Source organism: Bombina bombina, chromosome 10 (assembly GCF_027579735.1).
Source record: "Bombina bombina isolate aBomBom1 chromosome 10, aBomBom1.pri, whole genome shotgun sequence".
In the NCBI taxonomy this organism is placed as follows: Eukaryota; Metazoa; Chordata; class Amphibia; order Anura; family Bombinatoridae; genus Bombina; species Bombina bombina.
Window position 1 is genome coordinate 52,994,769 of NC_069508.1, and position 26,340 is coordinate 53,021,108.

A 26,340-nucleotide genomic window follows, 5' to 3' on the forward strand; every position below is an offset into this window, starting at 1 on the left:
CTGCAAGCGTCTTACTCGTGCTGGCTGCTGAGTATTTTCTTTCCATCAGTTATTTCTTTCCATCAGTGATTGTTATAAGCTTATTTCTGTGCTTTTGCATAAGGGAGATTGAACACAAAATAAATGTTAACTGGTATGACATATTAAAAACTAAAAATATTAGGATATATATAAAGGATTTAGGGCTTTGAGCCCAGTGTAGGATTATACACTAGAATATATAGACAGTAGAAAAAAACTTAACACTTTATTGAATATTACACTAACATAACAATAATCTAAAATTGGGCTTAAAAGAAAAGGTATGTGACATCCAGTCCTGTAATCATGTATGACCCAAAACACTAAGTTAAAAACAAAAGTAGGGCCAGGTAGCTAAGGGGTGTGTGAAGCTGATTGTAGTGCTTGGATAGTATAGGGTTAACACAAGTATACATGCATTCATTTGACTTTCCTTTAAGCCCAACTTTAGATTATTGTTATGTTAGTGTAATATTCAATAAAGTGTTAAGTTTGTATCTACTGTCTATAGTATGACATATAGAATGCCAAAAGTAACATGTGAAAAATATGCAGATGTATTAAATATATATATATATATATATATATATATATATATATATATATGCATTTGTTGTTTAAATATTGAGAAAATATAGTGTAAAATGTTATAGACCATAAAGCTGTGGGCACTGCCATGTTGTACCTTAAGTTTCCTTTATCTAATTTTCTCTGCTGGTAAATTAGTTGCATGAGTGGGCAACCAATGACTGTGTGGTATATAGCAGTGTTAAAGGGACAAATTCGAAATGTTTCTTCATGATTCAGATTAAGCACTTTACAATTTACTTTTATTTTAAGTTTTGCTTTATTTTCTCTGGCCTAGATTTGGAGTTCGGCGGTAGCCGTCAAAACCAGCGTTAGAGGCTCCTAACGCTGGTTTTAGGCTACCGCCGGTATTTGGAGTCAGTGATTAAAGGGTCTAACGCTCACTTTTCAGCCGCGACTTTTCCATACCGCAGATCCCCCTACGCCATTTGCGTATCCTATCTTTTCAATGGGATCTTTCTAACGCTGGTATTTAGAGTCGTTTCTGAAGTGAGCGTTAGAGCTCTAACGACAAAACTCCAGCCGCCTGAAAATAGCAGGAGTTAAGAGCTTTCTGGCTAACGCCGGTTCATAAAGCTCTTAACTACTGTACCCTAAAGTACACTAACACCCATAAACTACCTATGTACCCCTAAACCGAGCTCCCCCCACATCGCCGCCACTCGATTAAAATTTTTAACCCCTAATCTGCCGACCGCCACCTACGTTATACTTATGTACCCCTAATCTGCTGCCCCTAACCCCGCCGACCCCTGTATTACATTTATTAACCCCTAACCTGCCCCCCACAACGTCGCCGCCAGCTACTTAAAATAATTAACCCCTAATCTTCCGACCGCAAAGCGCCGCCACCTACGTTATCCCTATGTACCCCTAATCTGCTACCCCTAACACAGCCGACCCCTATATTATATTTATTAACCCCTAATCTGCCCCCCTCAACGTCGCCGACACCTGCCTACACTTATTAACCCCTAATCTGCCGAGCGGACCTGAGCGCTACTATAATAAAGTTATTAACCCCTAACCCGCCTCACTAACCCTATCATAAATAGTATTAACCCCTAATCTGCCCTCCCTAACATCGCCGACACCTACCTTCAATTATTAACCCCTAATCTGACGACCGGAGCTCACCGCTATTCTAATAAATTGATTAACCCCTAAAGCTAAGTCTAACCCTAACACTAACACCCCCCTAACTTAAATATAATTTACATATAACGAAATTAATTAACTCTTATTAAATAAATGATTCCTATTTAAAGCTAAATACTTACCTGTAAAATAAATCCTAATATAGCTACAATATAAATTATAATTACATTGTAGCTATTTTAGGATTAATATTTATTTTACAGGCAACTTTGTAATTATTTTAACCAGGTACAATAGCTATTAAATAGTTAAGAACTATTTAATAGCTAAAATAGTTAAAATAATTACAAAATTACCTGTAAAATAAATCCTAACCTAAGATATAATTAAACCTAACACTACCCTATCAATAAATTAATTAAATAAACTACCTACAATTACCTACAATTAACCTAACACTACACTATCAATAAATTAATTAACACAATTGCTACAAATAACTACAATTAAATAAACTAGCTAAAGTACAAAAAATAAAAAAGAACTAAGTTACAAAAAATAATAAAATATTTACAAACATAAGAAAAATATTACAACAATTTTAAACTAATTACACCTACTCTAAGCCCCCTAATAAAATAACAAAGCCCCCCAAAATAAAAAATTCCCTACCCTATTCTAAATTAAAAAAGTTACAAGCTCTTTTACCTTACCAGCCCTGAACAGGGCCCTTTGCGGGGCATGCCCCAAGGATTTCAGCTCTTTTGCCTGTAAAAAAAAACATACCATACCCCCCCAACATTACAACCCACCACCCACATACCCCTAATCTAACCCAAACCCCCCTTAAATAAACCTAACACTAAGCCCCTGAAGATCTTCCTACCTTGTCTTCACCATACCAGGTTCACCGATCCGTCCTGGCTCTAACATCTTCATCCAACCCAAGCGGGGGTTGGCGATCCATCATCCGGTGCTGAAGAGGTCCAGAAGAGGCTCCAAAGTCTTCCTCCTATCCGGCAAGAAGAGGACATCCGGACCGGCAAACATCTTCTCCAAGCGGCATCTTCAATCTTCTTCCATCCGGTGCGGAGCCGGTCCATCTTGAAGCAGGTGACGCGGATCCATCCTCTTCTTCCGTTGTCTCCCGACGAATGACGGTTCCTTTAAGGGACGTCATCCAAGATGGCGTCCCTCGAATTCCGATTGGCTGATAGGATTCTATCAGCCAATCGGAATTAAGGTAGGAATTTTCTGATTGGCTGATGGAATCAGCCAATCAGAATCAAGTTCAATCCGATTGGCTGATCCAATCAGCCAATCAGATTGAGCTCGCATTCTGTTGGCTGTTCCGATCAGCCAATAGAATGCGAGCTCAATCTGATTGGCTGATTGGATCAGCCAATCGGATTGAACTTGATTCTGATTGGCTGATTCCATCAGCCAATCAGAAAATTCCTACCTTAATTCCGATTGGCTGATAGAATCCTATCAGCCAATCGGAATTCGAGGGACGCCATCTTGGATGACGTCCCTTAAAGGAACCGTCATTCGTCGGGAGACAACGGAAGAAGAGGATGGATCCGCGTCGCCTGCTTCAAGATGGACCCGCTCCGCACCGGATGGAAGAAGATTGAAGATGCCGCTTGGAGAAGATGTTTGCCGGTCCGGATGTCCTCTTCTTGCCGGTAAAAGAGCTTGTAACTTTTTTAATTTAGAATAGGGTAGGGAATTTTTTATTTTGGGGGGCTTTGTTATTTTATTAGGGGGCTTAGAGTAGGTGTAATTAGTTTAAAATTGTTGTAATATTTTTCTTATGTTTGTAAATATTTTATTATTTTTTGTAACTTAGTTCTTTTTTATTTTTTGTACTTTAGCTAGTTTATTTAATTGTAGTTATTTGTAGCAATTGTGTTTAATTAATTTATTGATAGTGTAGTGTTAGGTTAATTGTAGGTAATTGTAGGTAGTTTATTTAATTAATTTATTGATAGGGTAGTGTTAGGTTTAATTATATCTTAGGTTAGGATTTATTTTACAGGTAAATTTGTTATTATTTTAACTAGGTAGCTATTAAATATTTCTTAACTATTTAATAGCTATTGTACCTAGTTAAAATAATTACAAAGTTGCCTGTAAAATAAATATTAATCCTAAAATAGCTATAATATAATTATAATTTATATTGTAGCTATATTAGGATTTATTTTACAGGTAAGTATTTAGCTTTAAATAGGAATAAGTTATTTAATAAGAGTTAATTTATTTCGTTAGATGTAAATTATATTTAATTTAGGGGGGTGTTAGTGTTAGGGTTAGACTTAGCTTTAGGGGTTAATACATTTATTAGAATAGCGGTGAGGTCCGCTCGGCAGATTAGGGGTTAATAATTGAAGGTAGGTGTCGGCGATGTTAGGGAGGGCAGATTAGGGGTTAATACTATTTATGATAGGGTTAGTGAGGCGGATTAGGGGTTAATAACTTTATTATAGTAGCAGTGCGGTCCGCTCGGCAGATTAGGAGTTAATAATTGAAGGTAGGTGTCGGCGATGTTAGGGAGGGCAGATTAGGGGTTAATACTATTTATGATAGGCTTAGTGAGGCGGATTAGGGGTTAATAACTTTATTATAGTAGCGCTCAGGTCTGCTCGGCAGATTAGGAGTTAATAAGTGTAGGCAGGTGTCGGCGACGTTGAGGGGGGCAGATTAGGGGTTAATAAAAATAATATAGGGGTCGGCGATGTTAGGGCAGCAGATTAGGGGTACATAGGGATAACGTAGGTTGCGGCGGTTTACGGAGCAGCAGATTAGGGGTTAAAAAAAATATGCAGGGGTCAGCGATAGCGGGGGCGGCAGATTAGGGGTTAATAAGTGTAAGGTTAGGGGTGTTTAGACTCGGGGTACATGTTAGGGTGTTAGGTGCAGACGTAGGAAGTGTTTCCCCATAGGAAACAATGGGGCTGCGTTAGGAGCTGAACGCTGCTTTTTTGCAGGTGTTAGGGTTTTTTTTCAGCTCAAACAGCCCCATTGTTTCCTATGGGAGAATCGTGCACGAGCACGTTTTTGAGGCCGGCCGCGTCCGTAAGCAACTCTGGTATCGAGAGTTGCATTTGCGGTAAAAATGCTCTACGCTCCTTTTTTGGAGCCTAACGCAGCATTTGTTTAAACTCTCGATACCAGAGTTAAATTTATGGTGCGGCCAGAAAAAAGCCCGCGGAGCGTTAACAGCCCTTTTACTGCCAAACTCCAAATCTAGGCCTCTGTTTGCTTTGTTGAAGGAGCACCAATACACGACTGGGAGCTAGCAAAACATATTGGTAAGGGGCATTTATGTACACCCACCAATCTGCATCCATCTCCCAGCTCAGTCAACCTAGGTAGGCTTATCAACAAAGGATACCAAGAGAACAAAGCAAATAGATAAAATAAGTAAATTGGAAAGTTGTTTAAAATTGTATGCTCCATCTAAATTATGAGAGAAAAAATGTAATATTTCATGTCCCTTTAAAGAGAGAGAAAGCTTGTCTGCATTCACTTTATAATATATGTACTACTACAACGTTATATGTGATGGTGATGTGCACATATATTTATTTTTTTCTACGAGTGACTATTTTTTAAAATTGTTTTGATATTGTAACTCCTTAGTGACCAGACCATTTTTCAATTTTCTTATCGTTAAGGACTAGGGCTATTTTTGCATTTCTGCTGTGTTTATCTGTAATATTCCTCTTACTCATTAACTGTACCCACACATATTATATACCAATTTTTCCTCATTAAATGGACTTTCTAAAGATACCATTATTTTCATCATATCATAATTTATGAACAAAAGAAGACAGCGCCTCATAGTGCAAATAAGTTCCATAAGCTGGGGTCACAAAAAGAGACAAATGGTTGTAGGTATACTCACAGGAGTACTGGCACTCTTATGTAAAGAAGTGTGAATGGGCAGGCTGACGTTTTAGCAGCAGTCAGTACACTGAAACAGATGGCATCCAGACTTCGAAGGTGCGGCTGTGGGCTCTCCTCCACGAATGGAAGGGAATCGTCTGGAGCAGTGCTGTGTTGGAGTAAGCAGCTTTCACTGCGTGCAGCGTCCACTTTGAGCTAATGTTCGCCAAAAGTATCTCAACAAAAGTGCTTTAGAAAGAAAACCCTTGCAGAAGCGATAGGGTTTATTGAGATAAAAAAAGCCAAAATAACCAGGCTTAAATAAGGACAATTTATTTAGAGAGCTTTAAACGCGTTTCTCGGCCGCAAGCTCCTGGCCGTTTCCTCAAGTATAATGAATTACACATGTAAGTTGAAAAGAAATTTAAAAGGAGTGCCAAAACATTTCATTGGTCAAAATTGGACCAATCCTAGCCTAAGACACGTCATATACAAGTTATAGAATGTAACCATGTTGAAACAAATTGCATAAAAATCAATGAATAGAAACATCTTTGCTCGTTAATAAAAACAAGGTTACATATTAAAATCTACGTCTACACAAAACCTAGATACATTTGATCTATGAGCTATTATAAAACATTGTGTATATGAGAATGAATGTTTGTAAGAGGTGTATAGAGTTTATTGTGTTTAACGCTGTGTTCAATAGTATCTAAATGTTGGATAAATGTGTATAAATTATGAGGTTAAAAACAAACTGATGCCTATATGCGTGATGTAAAATCTGTACTACTTCGGATCACGGACTCCTAACAGCTCACCTTTTCAATTACATTTTACATTTATCAAGATGGATATACAGTACATTCTTCATTTTTTAAACCCTGTCACTTCTGCAAGGGTTTTCTTTCTTTTTTTTTTTTTTATATTTTCTTTTATTGAGGCAAAATAATGTGAAGATACAATTTTATACATTAGTATCGTCAAAAAGGAAGTAAAAACAAAAAAGAAGATGTCAGACATTAAGATTTCATCAACCAAAGTCAAACAAAGATATGCCATAACATTGTAAACTTTTTGTCTGAATTAATAAAGCAAAACAAAAAACAATAATTTAAGCCTCTTATTTTCTATTATTTGTCTGTATTCTTATACATCTTATACCTTCAGGCTGGTTAGTGTCTGCGTAACACGACCAATTTGGCCATAGAGTAGGGAGAGGGGTGCGAGGGAGAAGAAAAAAAAAAAAATTAAATTTGTTTTCAACTTAACATAGTAACATAGTAACATAGTAGATAAGGTTGAAAAAAGACTGAAGTCCATCGAGTTCAACCTATACAAATCTAAAATACTTACAAAAAGCTCCAGTTAAGCTTAAATAACCCCATTAAAATGTGACCCATTTAATACTAGCAATCATATCCATGAATTTTGTTTGTATACAGAAACTTATCCAGACTATTTTTAAATGTATCTATGGTATTGGCATTCACTACCTCCTTTGGTAATGAGTTCCAACTTACATGTGTAATTCATTATACGGCCAGGAGCTTGTGGCCGAGAAACGCGTTTAAAGCTCTCTAAATAAATTGTCCTTATTTCTTTTCATTTAAGCCTGGTTATTTTGGCTTTTTTATCTCAATAAACCCTGTCACTTCTGCAAGGGTTTTCTTTCTAAAGCACTTTCGTTGAGATACTTTTGGCGAACATTAGCTCAAAGTGGATGCTGCACGCAGTGAAAGCTGCTTTCTCCAACACAGTGCTGCTCCAGACGATTCCCTTCCATTCATGGAGGAGAGCCCACAGCTGCACCTTCGAAGTTTGGATGCCATCTGTTTCAGCGTAATGAGTGCTGCTAAAATGTCAGCCGGCCCATTCGCACTTCTTTACATAAGAGTGCCAGTACTCCTGTGAGTATACCTACAACCGTTTGTCTCTTTTTGTGACCCCAGCTTATGGAACTTATTTGCACTATGAGGCGCTGTCTTCTTTTGTTCATTTTTTAGATACACTGTTTGATCATCCAGTCTCAAGACCAGCTGCCTGCTGCACTTAGATACCATTATTGTGCCAAAGTCTTCATTTAACAATCAGAGACACTTATTGTTTGAGATACCGCTCACAACCACATTTTGGGACTTCTGCATGATAAGCATTTCAAAAAAATGTTTCTTTTTATATAGATACTGTATCCAAATGTACTAACCTTTATTTGCTTTATTATTTTGGTTTTATATTTAGTTTTCACATTGTCACACTTTCAAATTCTTCTTTGTCACTTCTTGTGACGGTTTCGTTTATATTTAATTATTGTTGTCCTTGATTATAGAGGCAAGATTTGTTATCTTGATTAGGAACACGTTTCTTTGGAGCTATTTGGCGCACTCTACCACTATACTGTTGTATGTTTTTTTTTCTCCTTTGCTCATATCATAAATTACTAAAAAAAAAATTATAAAATATGATGAAAAAAAAGAAAAAAAAAAAACTTTTTCTAACTTTGACCCCAAAATCTGTTACACATCTACAACCACCAAAAAACACCCGTGGTAAATAGCTTCTAAATTTTGTCTTGAGTTTAGAAATACCCAATGTTTACATGTTCTTTGCTTTTTTTTGCAACTTATAGGGCAATAAGTACAAGTAGCACTTTGCTATTTCCAAACCATTTTTTTTTCCATATATTTAAAGAATCCCTGAATAACCCTTCACATGTATATATATTTTGTTTTAGTAGACAACCCAAAGTATTGATCTAGGCCCATTTTGGTATATTCCATGCCACCATTTCACCACCAAATGCGATCAAATAAAAAAAAAAATGTTCATTTTTTCACTAACTTTAGATTTCTCACTGAAGTTATTTACAAACAATTTATGCAATTATGGAACACATGGTTGTAAATGCTTCTCTGGGATCCCCTTTGTTCAGAAATAGCAGACATATATGGCTTTGGCATTGCTTTTTGTTAATTAGAAGGCTGCTAAATGCGGCTGCGCACCACACTTGTATTATGCCCAGCAGTGAAGGGGTTAATTAGGTAGATTGTAGGGTTAATTTTAGCTTTAGTGTAGAGATCAGCCTCCCACCTGACACATCCCACCCTCTAATCCCTCCCTGACCCCTCTCAAACAGCTCTCTTCCCTCCCCCACCTCACAATTGTCACGGCCATCAGAAAGTCTGCCAGTACTAAAATAAAAGGCTTTATTTAAAATATAATTTGATTTATTTTTTATATATATTCTGCAGTGTTATATCCCCCCTTAGCCCCCAACCTCCCTGATCCCCCCAAACAGCTCTCTAACCCTCCCCCTCTACCTATTTGCTGCCATCTTGGGTACTGGCAGCTATCTGCCAGTACCCAGTTTGCTAAAAAAAATAAGCATTTTCTGTAGTGTAGCTGCCCTCCCTCAATACCCTCCCCCTCCCATATCCCTTTCCCAACACTAATTCCCCCTCTCCCTCCTTCCCTTACACTTATTATTTGCCGTAGTGAATCGGTCCCATCCGTGGTCCCACCCGGTCCCACCTGTGCTCCCACCCCTCACGCGTGCTCCAGGACCCATCATCCCCTCTAACCAGAACTCCATCAGTGATGAGCCACCCAACTGCCTCCCTCCTATCCCTCCCACACCACCAACAATCTGCACCATCACTTGCCAATGCAGAGAGGGCCACAGAGTGTAAAGGTGCCTGAATATCGAGGCATCAGTGCAATACCCTGAAAGAAGCTGGAAGCGATCACAATTGCTTCCAGTGCTTGAAACCCCTGAGGATGTGCCAGGCACGTCCTTGGTCATTAACAACCGTTTTTTGTAGGACGTGCCTGGCATGTCCTTGGTCATTAATGGGTTAAAGCAAACTCTTGCCCTCTCAGACCAAGTGCAATTGGCTTGCAATCAATATTATTATAAGAGACATTTTTAATTAGAAATGTGTTCCATGCACTATGGATTGTTATAACATTACAGTTCTTTGAAGGAAGAATAGTATGTCATTGGACTAAGTTAAAGTTATTAGTTGAGGGACTTTTTTACATGAGGCAATAATACCTGGATACCAAGGTATAATTTGTGCATAAACATACTTTCTATATTTATTCACATAATTATCATTTTACCTGACATAGTATATTGTTAGGATAAATAATTTGCAATTATGTTAACATGTTAATATGTTATGTACAATAACCTTTTAAATTCATTTACCATAATGTCGCTTTGAAGGGTTAGTCTAGTCTAGAATTTTTATTGTTTAAAAAGATAGATAATCCCTTTATTAGTTTACCCATTAACCAGTTTTGCATAACCAACACTGTTATATTAATATACTGTTTACCTTGTATTTAAGTCTCTGCAGACTGCCCTCTTATCTAATTTCTTCCTCTCATAAGTAACTCCACAGGCATGAGCACAATGTTATCTATATAATGCACATGAACTAATGCCCTCTAGCTGTGAAAAACTGTTGAATGCATTGATATAAGTGGTGGCCTTCAAGGACTTAGAAATTACATATGAGTCTACCTATGTTTAGCTTTAAACTAAAAATACCAAAAGAACAAAGCAAATTTGATGATAAAAGTGAATTGAAAAGTTGTTTAAAAATGCATGCCCTATCTGAATCATGAAAGTTTAATTTTGACTAGACTGTTCTTTTAAATCTAGAATTTACATATGCAGTTTTCAACACAAGCTTTTCAGAATTAGAATAGAGTAAAAGGCAACAAAATAAATGTTTGAAAAGTGTTTTAAACATAATTACACATATTATATTACAATCTTAAAGTTTTTAATGTCCTTTTAAACATACTAAGAAAGTCTTGTACCATGTAAAAAATGAGAAATAAGTATAAAAAATATAAAGTATACTTTTGTGTTCGAATGTTTGGCAATTAGATATCAAAAGAAAAAAATGTTCTACAAATAACAAAATGAAGATGTGTTTTTTTAAAATAATACACCAAAAGTAATAACTTTGCATTTCATATTAAATTCATATTTTTAGTCTTGAAATGCACAGTAAGTCATCAATATATAGCTTGATATATTAGGCTATTTCATCTAAAATAATAAAGATGCACATTTTACCTTGATACACTCTTTTTTTTTTCTCATGGTACCTTAGATATTTCATGAATATTTGTATTTCCTTATTATATGCATTGCTGCTGTCTCTGTTGATAAGATCTATAAGCTGACTTTACAACCTGTCGATGCTGAGTTTTATTGGAAACCATACCTATGTTTCATTCTATATGCCGTATTTTGAAAGATAAATTTCAACCTAGTCTATCCAATATAAATATGATAAATATTATAGCTGAACCAAAACTATTATGTCACATCTTAAAGTTAAAAGTTGCCAAAACTACAGAAATAAAGAATATTAAAGAGACTTTAAAGTCATTGTTTTCTTTGCTGTGCCTAAAAGATGTCGCTTTAATGCCTAGTATGGACTAGAATACGAGTGGAGAGATATTTATCATTCCTACTCGAGTGCTACCTCTGCTAGATGTAAACTTCGTACGCGTGATGGGTAGCACGCATGTTAAAAGTTTAAAGTAAAGAGTTTTCACTCAAGCGCTAACCCGCAGGGCCGCCACTAGAAATTTTGGGGCCCCTGACTTAACCATTGATCAGGGCCCCCCCTTTGACATGTGCAATTTTTGACCAAGTGACTAAAACATATATGCACTTTATTCTTAAGTGTCTACTTAAACTTGGAAATGTTGTAAAGGTAGTAACATACAAACACACAGACACACTCATACACTGAAACACACACACACACTCACACATAAGGATTCACATATAGACACTCTAGCAGACACGCAAAGAAACACACTCAGACACAGACACCCAGATACTCAGCACTTGTTTACATTGACCTGACAAGTAATGAGGTAGACTACAGTTTTGGAAAAAAAGAAGATTTATAAAACAAAATATGGAGTATCTTTTTGTAAAGGAAGATGCCAACTAAATTATCACAACAGCATGCAGTGGCTGAAAGGAAGGGCCCTGAACTGCCTAAACAATAATTTAAAGGTTAAATGGTGGATTAGGTGACTTCCGGAAAGGTCTCATTAGTCTCAAAGTCTGCAGAAAGATGTGAATAATCAGTAGTAAGGTCAAAATGTCCTAAAAAGGAACATACAATGGACACACACACAAACTTGCACATACACCCAAGGAAACACAGACAGAGACAGCCTCAGAAAACACACAAAGACATACACACACACAGAGACACACACAGAAAACACACAGAGAGACAACCACAGAAAACACAGAAAGACATACATACACACACACCCTCACTGAGACATCCACAGAAAACACACAAAGACATACACACACCCTCACAGAGACACCCACAGAAAACACACACCCTCACAGAGACATCCACAGAAAACACAGACATACACACCCACCCTCACATAGGCATCCAGAGAAAATTTGATGGAAACAAGAAATCAAAAAAAAAAAAAAAAAAAGCAGTTCTTGATGGAGGTGCGCCTAAGGTGACGTAAACGAAAGTCAGTGCAAACAATCCGATGTGAGGCCGCTCTTCTTTATCGTATGTCAACGGTGAGAAAATCTGTAGTGGGAAAACAGGAAGGCGCCAATAGGGTGATAACGTTTGAGACCCTGACAGGTAAGTATGAGAAAAAAGGGTACTCACAAGTAGGGCGGCACTTAGACGTGCCAAACCAAGCAGACCGGGACCTCAGCGTCGCCCGGAAGACTCAAAAAGGCAACAACCAATCGTCAGGCCGGACCAAATTCCGTGTGGCCAGTCAGGAGCACTGGATGCTGCCACACCTCTCTCTTCGTATGCCGATTCCAAACACTGGCAAGAGGATAGGAGATAGGGATATCACGTGTGAAGCTCTCCCGATTACCGAGAGTTTAGTTAACACACGCCAACAAACTGGATAACGAACTGGATAGAGGAAGGAGCAAACTCCAGCAAAGTTACTTAAACAAATTTATTAAAAAGTTTAAAAACAATGCATAAAAGCAACGCGTTTCTCGGCTACACAGAGCCGTTTCATCAGGCTGTTATACATATTCTAAAATGCTTTAAAGCAGTAGGCATTTTAGAATATGTATAACAGCCTGATGAAACGGCTCTGTGTAGCCGAGAAACGCGTTGCTTTTATGCATTGTTTTTAAACTTTTTAATAAATTTGTTTAAGTAACTTTGCTGGAGTTTGCTCCTTCCTCTATCCAGTTCGTTATCCAGTTTGTTGGCGTGTGTTAACTAAACTCTCGGTAATCGGGAGAGCTTCACACGTGATATCCCTATCTCCTATCCTCTTGCCAGTGTTTGGAATCGGCATACGAAGAGAGAGGTGTGGCAGCATCCAGTGCTCCTGACTGGCCACACGGAATTTGGTCCGGCCTGACGATTGGTTGTTGCCTTTTTGAGTCTTCCGGGCGACGCTGAGGTCCCGGTCTGCTTGGTTTGGCACGTCTAAGTGCCGCCCTACTTGTGAGTACCCTTTTTTCTCATACTTACCTGTCAGGGTCTCAAACGTTATCACCCTATTGGCGCCTTCCTGTTTTCCCACTACAGATCCAGAGAAAATACACAAAGACAAACATACACACACCCTCACAGAGACACCCATAGAAAAAGCTCAAAGAAATATGCACACACCCTCACATACATCCACAGAAAATGCACAAAGACATACACACCCACCCTCACAGAGAGACCCACAGAAAAAAAAATACATACACACTCATAGAGACACAAACCAAAGCACAAAGACATAAACACTCACATGAGGAAACACTTGCTAATACTTTACTCCTTGTAATAACATTTCCCATGCTCAAATAGCACTCTGCTGTAGTACCCACTGGTGGCTGTCAAAATGTAACATTTTTTTTTTTATTTTTTTTAGTTCTTGCCTCATGGGCCCCCCCTGGCCCATTGGGCCCCTGACAGGAGTCACCCCTGCCATCCCCTGATGGCGGCCCTAACCCGATGTGTGCATAAAGCCAAACTTTTAATATCATGACTGTTAAAGAACCACTCAAGTCAGAATTAAACTTTCATGATTCAGATAGAGCAGCAATGTTAAACAACTTTCCAATTTACTTTCATTAACAAAATGTGCACATTCTTTTTATATTAATACTTTTTTGAGTCAACAGCACCTACTGAGCATGTGCAAAAATTCAAAGACTATACGTATATGCATTTGTGATTGGCTGATGGCTGTCACAAGATATGGGAGAGTGGAAATAGACAGAACTTTAAAATTTGTCAGAAAAAAATCTGCTACTCATTTGAAGTTTAAACTACGTGCTATTGCATTGTCTTTTTATCATGCATTTGTTGATTATGCAAATCTACACCAAATTGTGCAAACCTAATGGCTTTTAACCAATGTTCTTCACATAGCAGAATAAGTCCTATTTATTCTTTAATACACATATACACAAACTAGAATATTGCCGCACATCCACTTCTATATTATCAAAACATTTTAAATATTGTAAAAAACCAAGCTCATATATTAGAATTGGGATCTTAGTCACATAATATGGCCATATTTTGCTTAAGCCAGTCACCAACTTACAAGGTGTCCCAACGTTGACTGGTCCTATCACTGCAATGTGATGCCTTTCTGGGCTGTAACATTCTTGCTTTAACTATGCATTTAAGAATGAGCCTCTCTGGCTTTATACACACTTCCAATATACTATAATGAGAGCACCTGTGTAACTGGGTGGGGTGCTAAAAACCACAAAGGTGGTTAGTCTTCCTTTAAATACAAATGTTTCAGCACAATGTGATGTGCTGAAACATTTGTATATATATATATATAAATATATATATATATATATATATATATATATATATATATATATATATATATACAGTATATATATATATATATATATATATATATATATATATATATATTCCCTTGATTTTGCAAAGGTCTTTGACACAGTAGACCACGACATACTACTGCTCAAACTAAAAAACTCAGGTATTGGTGATCGTCCGCTAACCTGATTTTGATCATATGTATCGGATCGAACACAATATGTCTCCATTTCTGACAGCGACTCCCTCCCTCTCCCAGTCACGTGTGGTGTTCCCCAAGGTTCCATTCTCAGCCCCCTACTATTCACATTGTTTATAAATGATCTGCCAAATGTCTGCAAAACCTCAACTGTACACATGTACGAAAGACGACACGGTAATCTATATAAGCAAATCCGATCTGCCGCAGCTTGAGGCAGTGCTCCAAGACCAGTTCACAGAGGTAGAAAAGTGGATCTCAAAAAACAAACTCTTCCTAAACACTGACAAAACTGTCACGATGATTTTTGGAATGGTACCTAAATTACGCAAACTACAAAATTCCCATCTACGCATTAAAACAAAATCAAATTTCACCCTGACCGCAGTCCACTCTTTTAAATACTTGGGTATGTTGTTAGACCCCGATCTATCTTTTAGCCTCCACATAGAAAAACTTGCATCTAAACTCTATCCAAAACGAAGTGCCCTGTACAGAAACAAATCCTGCCTCAGCCCTACAGTAAAGGAAAAGATTGTACAGCAAATGCTGATGCCGATCATGGATTATGGGGATGTAGTATATGCACCTGCACCGCAAACTTACCTTAATAAACTAAATACATTGTATAACCAGTTCTGCCGCTTTGTGCTACAATGTCACTACAGGACCCACCATTGTGACATGCTAAAAGAACTAAACTGACTATCGCTGGAATTCAGACGCACCCTCCATCTTTCCAGCCTTGTGTTTAAGAGCTTTTCTGGGAAGCAGAATGCTCTCCCCGACTGTTCCCACCTCCTATAACCTCCAATCCAGTACCAGCACATTATTTAGTTTGCCACAATACAAAAAGAAAGCAGCTCGATCCTCCTTTTCCTACAGAGCACCACAATTATGGAACGACCTCCCTCACACTTTAAAAACTTCCCCAAGCCTAAAATCCTTTAAGAGATCCCTCTCTACATATCTCAAAACAGAATGCACCTGTCATGGTTGATTATATATTTCCTACCTGTTCTATGTTACATTTTGCATACATTATGTATTAATATTGTTTCTGTATTTTAATGTACCCTATTGCAACAGTGCACTGTTTTGTGGACCTAGGACATACTTGAAAACGAGAGAAATCTCAATCTATCCTTCCTGGTAAAATATTTTATAAATAAATAAATACAGAGAAAAACTGAACCTTCCCACCAACTTACAGCTACCTGGGTGCAAGTAAAGCAGATGATAATCTCCAAAAAATAATGCACTCTCAGGAATTTTTCAAAAGCAAGGTCAACTTTATTAGATGACGTTTCAGGGAACTCAAGTCCCTTTCTTCAGATCAAAGAAAATTTGAAGGAAGGGACTTGAGTTCCCTGAAACATCATCTAATAAAGTTGACCTTGCTTTTGAAAAATTCCTGAGAGTGCATTATTTTTTGGAGAATATATATATATATATATATATATGTATATATATATATATATATATATATATATATATATATATATATATATATATATATACAGTATATATATATATATGCGATTTTTATTGAGTCATCTAGACATTCGCAAGGACTGCCCCCTTTTTACATAAATTTCACCAGAGATGCCCCTGCGAGGGGTGGTGAGAAAAACCACATCAGAACTGGCGAGGTTTAGATCATCAATCCTTGAGACACATTGTAACTCTTAAACAGTCCTATCCAGTTAGGTAAAAAGCTTCTTTATTAATAACGGAAGTTAAAACATGGCTCACAATGATAATAAAAAACAAAACAAAAGCGCACAATCTTTGCAGACTAGTTTGACACGTTTCGGCCCCAACTGGCCTTACTCATACTTACATTGTAACTCTTCCCTCATTTGAAAACACTTTAGTTTTCCATAAACACCTAAATCTATACTTTAGTTGAAATAATTTTTATTAACTCCTCTCCATCTCCTCCATATACAGGGATCCTACATACATCTCATGACAAGGGTACATCAGATATCACAATACAATATTTATTTAACATAACTGTGTACATCTCTGAAGGTATCCCATTCCATGAGATTTTTAACAGTTCGTATGTCTCATCCCATGTTAATACATATGAAGAATTCAACACTTGAATGTGATTTAACTTCTCAGAACTGCATTCTTCATAAATTACTGTGGAGTTGTTTTTCTTGATAAATTCTCCCCCTGTTTCCGCTCTTCTTAACTCTCCGTTAGAGTATTATTCTTCATAGGGAGTAGAATAATGTGGGGGGGGTGCTCTCTTAATAGTTTCAACACAACTTATCAAAATCTAAAAAATAATCTATAAACAAACCGAACCAACAAATCAACAATAAAAAAACATTCATAGAGTTGTACTATACCACTCCATATTTTATAATCTTCTTATCTAAAGATTGCTTGCTCATATAAGAGTACTCCTACCAAGGACCCAAGTATCCCTTCTAGTCAGCTATGGCCCCTCTCTCCTTCTTTAGGTATAGGGTATTTCTCCTCCACCCCCCCGTCTCAAACCTTTTTTTTATTTATTGTAAGGTGTCACTGCTTATTGGTCTCCATTATCCAGTAGAACCAGACTTTTTGGAACCAAGGTTCCATGTCTAGCACACTTGCTGCTGACTCATACATTGAATACGCTGCCCGGATTCTAGCTAAAACCTCTGCCCAAGACGGAATTTCCGTCTTCCAATATTTTGCTATAGTTATTCTTGTTACGGTACACAGAATCCTAATAAACACATTTATGTGTGTATTAAATCTAGTTATTTTCTCGTGGAGCAACACCTGTGCTGGGGTGAGAGAAATCTGCTCATTCAGTATCTTGCTCAATAATTTAGATAGTTCTTGCCATATATTAATTACTTTAGAGCAATCCCACCACATGTGGAAATAGGTACCTACCGTTTGACAGCCTCTGTAACATCGATTATTGCTCCCTTTAACCATATGGGCTGTTTTTGTGGGGGTCAGATATCATCTAAAAGAAGTTTTCAGTACATTCTCCCTAAGATCCGCACTTATAAGTCCTTTGCTATCTTGAGAGAACATTTCATCCCATTTATCTATCTCAATCTCTTTACTCAGATCTCGTTCCCATTGTAGCATTATTGATGTTTTTGTTTGTATCTTACTCTCCTGAATAGAAAAATATAACCTGGAAATTGCCTTTTTAGGTCTATTAAGGGATGCACACAGGTACTCTAAAGTCGTCTATCGGTTATGTGTCCCCTCTGTCCCTAGGTAGTCTCGTATGGCTGATGTTGTCTGGAGATACAAGAACCAATGTAGTTGGATGGGTTCAAGTTTTTGCTGAAGTTGAGTATATGTCAACAACTTACCCTGGTGCTGTAAATCTGCAACCCTATATAACCCTTTATTTTCCCATTTCATAATCCTACACTTGAAATCGTCATTCACTATGTATTTCAGTGGTATTGTCAGTGAGTTTACAGGGATTAACCCTCCCATCCGTTTGGTAGTCATCCATTGTTGTCTAGTAAGCAATGTAGTTGTATTTTGATATAAAGCTCGAGATTCTCCCAGAACCCTGTCCCACAAGATACCATCTGGTGTCTCTTGATTCAGCATTTCTGCTTCCAGGGCAGGCCATAATATGTTTGTCTGTCGCCTCCCCAGTATCGAAGTCTGGGCTAAGCGAGCTGCTGTGTAATAGTCGTGTAAGTTAGGGACCCCTACCCCTCCTAGTTGTCTGTGTCTGTCTAATATCTGACGTGAAATCCTCGGGTGTTTGTTGTCCCTCAAAAATCTGTGTATATCTTTCTGGATATTATCGAGGTCTGGAATATTAATTTTAATAGGAAGTACTCGAAACAAGTACAGAATCCTTGGCAGAATTGTCATTTTCACCGCAGATATTCTACCGTACCATGAGAACCCCATCTTTCTCCATTTCCCTAGGTCAGATCGGATTGTTTTAAACAGGGGAACATAATTTGTGGTATAGAGTTTAGAGGAGTGTGTGGTTAATTTTATCCTCAAGTATTTCAGACCCCCTAGCGCCCATTGAAAGTCGAAGTTGGCTTCTATCAGTTTTATTGTATGTTTTGGGATGGATAAGGGGAGTGCCTCACATTTATCAGCGTTTATCTTATAGAAAACAAATCTAGTGCCTGCTATAGAAAGGGTAAGGACTTTAATGGATTCGTAATTGTGAGGAGCACATCGTCGGCAAATAGGGCAATTTTATGACTTAACTTCCCTATCTCTACCCCTGAAATATCTGGACAATTCCGTATATATGCTGCTAGTGGTTCTATGCACAGTGCAAAGATTAAAGGTGAGAGTGGGCATCCCTGTCGTGTGCCGTTGAGTATGTGTATGTCTTTAGATTGGTGTCCTATCGCTCTAACCTGGGCTGTTGGTATCGAGTACAACCCTCTAATAGCTTGTAGGAATCTCCCATTAAATCCCATTGTTGTGAGCACCGCCATCATATATTTCCAATCTACTCTATCGAATGCCTTCTCTGCATCCAGTGACAGGATCAGAGAAGGCATTCCCCTCTCCTGAAGATAATCTATTACTGACACCATTTTGCGGATATTATCCGGGGCTTCCCTATCTTTAATAAATCCAACTTGGTCTGCATTTATAATAGAGGGTAAAATATGTTTCAATCTGTTGGCCATTATTTTTGTAACTATTTTGAGATCTTGGTTGATAAGAGAGATCGGCCTATAACTAGCACAGAATTTGGGATCTTTTCCCTGTTTCGGTATGACCACTATCCTAGCCCGAAGGAGGTCCGTAGGTATTTCCCCTCCCTCCATAATATGATTTGCGAATACCACTAAATGGGGTATCAATGTCTCTTTAAATGCTTTGTAGTATTCCCCTGGGAAGCCGTCAGGTCCTGGGGCTTTACCTGGCTTAAGCTCTTTAATAGCTGCCAGCACCTCCACCCGTGTAATCTTGGCGTTTAACACCTCCCTATCTTCTTCAGTTATTGGGGTTAGTTTTGCTTTTGAGATGAAGGAGTCGAACATCTCCTGCGTGGAGGGGTTGTGTTGGACTTTTAAACCATCATATAGTTTGCTATAAAACCCGGCAAATATATCAACAATCTCCTGAGGGTGTGAGGTCAACTGTCCATTGGAGCTCTGTATCTGTGGTATAGCCAGAGCCTTGTAGTTATCTCTAATTTTCTTTGCTAAATATTTGTCTGGTTTATTAGAAAAAATATAATAATTTGTCTTTAGTTTATGTGCAGCTCTTAGCGATTGCTCATTTAATAGCGAGTGTAGCTTTTGTCTTTCAATAGTGAGTTGCGTCAGTGTAGCCCTCGACTTGGTCCGTTTATGTAGTATTTCTAAAGATTTTATTACTGTCTCAATATGTTTTATGTGGGCCTCTCTTTGTTTTTTGTATTGAGTCTTCTCCTTAATGAGAATCCCTCTCAGTACTGTTTTATGTGCTGCCCAGGATGTGATTGGGTTCACTGTGGAGTCTACATTAATCCTCCAATATTCTTCTAGGTGTTTAAGTATGTTGTTTTTTACTACCTGGTTTTTCGTGCAGGATGGGTCATATGTCCAGTTCTTTGTTCTGTGTGGGTCTGAGAGGTTACCTAATCTTAATTGAGTAATAGAGTGGTCAGACCATACGCATGGGTGTATGTCTATGGTTTGTATTGCAGGCTGCAGGATCTGGCTTGTAAATACATAGTCTATTTTACTATAGCTATCATGGGCTGATGAGTAGAAAGTCGTATCTCTAGATCCCCCATTCAAAGTCATCCAAGTGTCATGTAGAGTATGTTGCTCAAGTATACCTAGTACACTTTTAGCAGCCTTTTTTTGCCTATTCTTTTTATTCGATGACAGGGTAAGATTTTGGTTTGCCAATGCCTGGAGATCTATGTTAAAATCTCCCGCCAGTATTATTCGCATTCGTGACCAACCGGTCAGCAAATGTGAAACATTCTCAAAAAATGTATCTTGTTGCTCTTTAGGAGCATAGACATTACATAGAAGCACATCCACGTCCCCTATCCTACCCATCACTAAAAGATATCTACCCTCCGCATCTGATATGGTTTCTTTGTGTAAGAATGGTATGGATGAATGTATCAGGATAGAAACTCCTCTTTTTTTGGAGTCTAAAGTAGAGTGATATTGATGCGGATAGTCTTTTTCCCAGTATTTAGGTATAGTTTTTTTAAGAAAGTGGGTTTCCTGTAAGTATATAATAGTTGCCCTTAATCTCCTATAGTTAGTCATAGCCGTCCTTATTTTAACGTCTGTGTTAAGGCCTCTCGCATTGTGCGAGATTAACACAATTCTAGGGAACGTCATTGTCTCTACTTTGTGTAAGTGTCAATCTCCTATCCGTCATCATTTGCCTCGTTATAGGCTGTAGTAGTCTATTGTCATAGGGGTTGCCCTCATTGCTCTTCTGGTATTCTAGGAAACCTGGGTTCTCCTCCCCTCTCCTGTAATTCCCTAAGGTTACCTCCTCTGATGAGTGAACATGCAGTGTACAATATCTTTCAACTCTATATAACATATAAATGAACAAACATACAATCAACATTAACTGATACTGACTTAATGTTAAGATAAACATGTGTCAAAAACAAACATAAATAATGACAAGCCGGTGATCTTACCAGAAACTATAGCATGTGTCCCTTTTTTGAGTGAAATAATAATAATAGTCCCCTTAAAAAAGGAGTTCAAACAATAAACCTCATTGCTGAATCAGAGGCTATCCAGATCGGGTAAACCTCAAATTTATCGTCAAAGAACAGAGATATCTTCCTCCACCTCAAGTGTGGCTTATCCAACAGCTTCAAGTTTTCGTCTTCTTCTTAGTAACTTTCTTCCACTTTGATCTTTGAGGTTTTGGACGGTTTTGGGAGTCAGACGAATGTGTTGATGTTTCTCCCATTGTGGTTTCAGGGGGTTCTAGGTCAAGCGATCTACATATATCAGGAATCTCTTCCACTGTCTTGATAGACAGCAGCCTACCATTCCGCACCACTTGTAGTGCAAAAGGAAACCCCCATCTGTATGGGGTCTGATTCTTCCTCAGAAGTAGAGTAAGAGGTCGTAGTGCATTTCGTCGTCGTAGCGTTTTGACGCAGAGGTCTTGAAAAAACTGGATGATATTTCCTTGAAATTTGAAGGTGGGGTTCTGTCTGGCTGCTAGAAGTATCTTCTCTCTATCTGGGTATCATAGCAACTTGATAATAACATCTCTTGGTGGCTGATCAGGTTTGGGTCTGAGAGCCCTATGAGCTCTCTCTATCAGGTAGTCCGGATGTACCCAGTATGGCGTGGAACATTTGTTGGAGATAGGTGTGGAGCTCTTCAGCTGTAATGGTTTCTGGTATCCCCTTGAGCCTAATATTGGATCTTCTGCTTCTATTTTCTATATCTTCTATTTTCTCTTCTAGTTCCATTATTGTTTGTTGCTGTGAGGCTAATGTTTCCGAAATTGTTGTAACTTCCTCTCCCATCTCATCTGTGGTTGTTTCTAGGGAGTCTACTCGGCTTCCCAGTTCCGAGATCTCATTCTTAATTTCAGTGAGACTGCCAGTAATTGTCGCTTGAAAGCTGTCCATTTTGTCCCACAGCTTTTCAAAATTAGTTGTAATGTCCTGTTTAGAGACTAAGGACCGTAGATCTGCCCTGGTTACAGGTATCATATCGTTAGAGTCTATATCATCCCCTGACTCCAAGTCTTCCTCCATTTCAACTGTGGGATGGTCTTGAGTTTTGGATGCTTTAGCTGCTTTGAAGAAGGTGTCCACTGATATAGATTTCGCCCCTTTATCACTTTTGGGGCCTTTTCTGGTAGACATGGCTAATTTCTAAGCTGATGCAGATGCACTTCAGTATGTTTATGTGTAATAGTCAATTATATGAGAATATGGTATCAGGCTCCCCCTTCTGTGTTTCACAAGTGCGAGCAAAAAACAGTTTATTTTCTGCTACTATGCAATAATGCGGTTGCTTATTAACCTCCTCTGAAGTATATATATATAAATAGAGATCCCCCCTCTTTTTCCGTGTACATGGAGAATAGGCTGCTACATTCCAAACCTCTGCATCTTATCTTGTTATGCACTAACCGATTCAAATCCCAGCATCCAACCGTCTATCTGCTAAAGTCTTCACTCACTTTATCTATATCTCCCTCATTTCTTTTTGAAGGGCATATTACTCATTCCCTGTGGGACTTTATGAAGTATGAGGGGTTTGCTGTGGCAAAGGAAAAAATCTTACTCTGTCCCTTCATCAGATCTCTGTCGGAACACCCAGCCAAGCCATTTCACATAGCCATTTAGCTATCTATTGTCTTTCATTTTTACAGCTTGACTGAGCCAGATCATATAATGACACTCTTTATCAAAATGCTGGGATCTCTGTTACTGTCTCTGATCCCCAGGGTATTTGTCCACACTGGACGGAGTCGGAAAGGGAAAGTGGGATATGACCTGCTGAGCAAGTCCAGCAGGAAATGGAGGGGACAGAGAACAGCAATATTTTGTTGATCAAAGTTGTATTAAAGTTTCTCCTTTATTGCTGAGTCTTGCTCCCAGACAAACTCTCACCCTGTCAGCCCAGTGTTTTATGGTTCTGCCTGAATAGGCAGTGATGCAGTTCTAGTGAGCAGTTACACTAATGTCCAGCAACTATGGGGCCCTGCTTGTAAGTTCAGTATATAGCACCAACACAATCAGTTATCATTTATAGTTCTCTTTTACCTGATTTTGCTAGCTGCGCGGGGCTTCCGGAGTCTTATTTCTACAGGCTGTTCCTTTCTTAATGCTTTCAGCTACTAGGTTACAGTCAAGATGGAGCTTTTTCGCGCCACTAGATCCTTCTCTATATAGCCGTGGTCAGTCAGCCGTCTCTTCCTTCAAGCTGCACCGGGTGTGAGTACCGATAACAGCTGGGTATGTAACCTGATTCGAGGTGCTATTTAGTCTCCTTCTCCGCTGCGTGCTTGGGTGATGCGGTCCTTAGCTCCGGCTGTAAAGGACACCGCCAAATCTGCTGTTCAGTTCTGCCGCATCTGAGTATAGTAAGACCCTCCGGAGTCGCGTGTCTCTTTGTGGCTTAAAGCTCCCAGACCAGTAATTAGATAGTCGCCAGATATGTGGTAAAGGTTCAGATTATCCAGGGCCTCAGGGCCTCGATATCACACTCGCAGCGGTTTCTGTTTAGACTTGCCGGTATCCGTTGTCAGTGCAGTCGGTCAGGGCAGTCCAGCATCTCAGCCCAACAATCTCCTAAATTAGTCAGCAAAATTAGTCAAAACTTTGTAGCTTAAGTGATTGATTTATAAAATTAGCACAGGAGCTTCGGCAAGATGCTGCTGATCCGTTCAGTGGCTAGCTCCGCCCCTAAATCTATACTTTAAAGGGACATTGGTTATTTATTTTTGCTGTTGCATCGAACAAAGGGAATGTTAAAATATATTACATAGTTCCTGCAATTTTTTTTTTTTTTTTTCAAACTTTAGGAATTAGGATTTTCAACCATCCGAAATCTGTCCCTATATATTTTATTGGTAACATTTTTAAATAATTATATATTTCTTGTGTTTTTTTTTTAACATTCACATGTTTAGTCCAAGTAAATACAGTTTGCTAAATATTGCATGAAATCCTGTATTTAAATATATTTACTTTATATGGGTTAACATGGGTTTTCACTGATTTTCTCACTACTTATTTCAGATTAACAAATTTCCCTACTTAGAAGTATCTTTTATATTAAATTAGCAATTATCTAATCATCTGGACTAAATCCTGTTAACAATTTCTGAATACAAAGATACAATATTGGTTTAAAGGACCATTAAACTTAACATTTCAACAACGCATAACATGTTTCATTATTGCAAGTGAAACATTATTGCAAAATACATTCATTATGTATTTTACAGCATTTTGTTGAAAAATACATCTAAAAGGGAGGCTTGGGTTAACAATTTAAGGCAATTTATGCAAGCTTTTGTTTTTCCTCCCTCTCAAAGCTTCTCTGGTGTCATATGTTTTTAAAAAGGGGATTATCAGTTTTGCATCAATAATCATGATAGGCAAATTATTATTTGCAATAGTAACCAAGATGAATCAATGCTAAACCATCTTAAGAGAATACAAGGGTGCAAGCTACCCCAGGTTGCACATGTGCAAACAAAGATTGCGCTATATCTGAATATTGTTTTGTGACTAGTTATCATGGGTTGTTTTGTTATGGGGGACAGGAAAATCAGTGAAAAGAATAAACATAAAAAATAAACCCATTTGACAAAATAACGCTGCAGTTTTCATTACAAAATTAATCTTATATAATCACTTAGTTTACAATTTGAGTCCCTTTAAAGGGCCACTAAACCCAAAATCTTTCTTTCATGATTCAGATAGAGGATAGAAATTTAAACAAGATTACAATTTACTGCTATTATTTATTTTGCTTCATTTTTTGGATATTCTTAGTTGAAGAAAAAGCAATTCACATGGTGAGCCAATCACATGAGGCTTCTATGTGCAGCAACCAATCAGCAGCTGCTGAGCATATCTAGATATGCTTTTCAGCAAAGAATATCAAGAGAATAAAACAAATTAGATAATATAAGTAAATTAGAAAGATGTTTAAAATTGCATTCTCTTTCTAAATCATGAAAGAAAAAAGGTGGGTGTCATGTCCCTTTAACTAGCATTAACTAAAAGTCACTTAAAGGGATATGAAACCCAAAAATTGTCTTTTCTGATTCAGACATGGGGGCCAATTTATCAATGTCTGGTGGACATTATCAGCTCTAGCATATCATGTCTGCCAGACATTGCTGAATGCCGACAGCATACACTGTCGGCATTTAACATTGCACAAGCAGTTCTGGCAAACTGCTTGTGCAATGCCGCCCCCTGCCCCTCTAGATATGCTTAGTAGCTGCTGATTGGTAGCTGCACATAGATGCCTCCTGTGATTGGTTCACCGTGTCCATTGCTATTTCTTCATTAAAGTATATCTAAAGAATGAAGCAAATTAGGTAATAGAAGTAAATTGGAATGTTGTTTAAAATTGTATTCTCTTCCATAATCATGAAAGAAAATGTTTGGGTATAGTGTCCCTTTAAGGGCTGATTATATCCTCCTAGACCTCCTTAAAGGCACAGTATGTCCTTAATCAGCAGAAACAGCACAAACCATTCTTACCAAACTAGATACTGAGCAATGTCTGTGTATGGAATCCAGAATAATGTAAAGTAGTGCATGGATATATGTTATGTTGTTACTTAAAATCGGTTGTATCAATAAAACATAACTTTTATTTCAATTAAAATAAAATATACAGCAAAATAAAAAAAAAAAATTCTGCTGTCAATTTTAAAAACACTATACTATGTTCTGCCGATTATAACAAAAATATATATGTCTAATTATCTAAATGGAACAATTACAATGCTATGTTTTGAAAGAATAAATTCATTATATGATTCTTCCCTAAAAAAAAGATGTTCCCACAATACAACTATATAATTCTCCGTATGTCAAGTAGTCCAGTAAAATAAAATAAAAATTATTAAAGAGACATAAAACCCTAAAATTTTCTTTCATGATTTAGGTAGAACATACAATTTTAAACAACTTCATTCTATTGGTATTATTTGTTGATGGAGCAGCAATAGACAACTGGTTTC